Source organism: Eleginops maclovinus, chromosome 13 (genome assembly GCF_036324505.1).
Source record: "Eleginops maclovinus isolate JMC-PN-2008 ecotype Puerto Natales chromosome 13, JC_Emac_rtc_rv5, whole genome shotgun sequence".
In the NCBI taxonomy this organism is placed as follows: domain Eukaryota; kingdom Metazoa; phylum Chordata; class Actinopteri; order Perciformes; family Eleginopidae; genus Eleginops; species Eleginops maclovinus.
In genome coordinates this window covers 13,180,426-13,181,284 of record NC_086361.1, presented here as the reverse complement: position 1 = coordinate 13,181,284, position 859 = coordinate 13,180,426, and positions in this window count along the sequence as shown.

Here is an 859-nt window from a genome sequence, read left to right as displayed (position 1 = left end):
GAGTTCTCAGCAGTTTTGCAGCTGATTTAGCACACCTGATGGATCATAGGTGAGCAGCACTGGAAAACAGTGGGCGGGGCTTTGAAGGGTTTTATAGAGGGTGCGCTTGATAAACTGCATGGTGCAGCCAGGTGAGTTGGTAGAAGAGCACTTGATTTAAAACGTGAAACTGTTCTGAATACTGAATAAACTGGATTCAGGTGTGGTATCATTGATCTTGTGTAAGTACATTGGGCTACCGATTCAATTCAAACAGTCACTCAAAAAGAAATCTTACCTTTAGGTTATTTAAGTAGCTGTTTGAGAGTTTTTATGTTAGATTTTCCCCAATGTTGTGTGACATTGTGGTAACGCACATTTTTTACATTATAGGCCAGTATGGACACATGATGCTAAGTTGCATGACTGTGTTTTTCTATGTAGTCTGCTTATTATATCTGTTTGGCAAAGTCCATCAGGATTTGTAATCCACACACACCACCAAATCTTGAGCTATAACTCATTCTACAAAGCCTTCATATTTTTCCAAATTGGATACATTTCTGGCATAATTTATTATCTAATCAGTGGGCAGAAAAGTTTAAGCTGATCTGAAACCTCTTTGCCTGATTGAAAGACTGACACGTCTTGTGTGAGTTACTGAAAGGCTGAAATACTCTGCGATGATGGCAACGCTAAATGACAGTCTTGCCTCTGACAAGTGGCAAATGGAGAGGATTACCATGAGCCAATGAGCTACAGAATGAATGTATGTTCAAACCTCATTTGAAGTGGCATCTGTGACATTGCCATGCCAATTTAGAGAGAATTCAATCTGCCGGCATCAACTGTGAAAAAATGTGATTGGACTTGTGAAGAG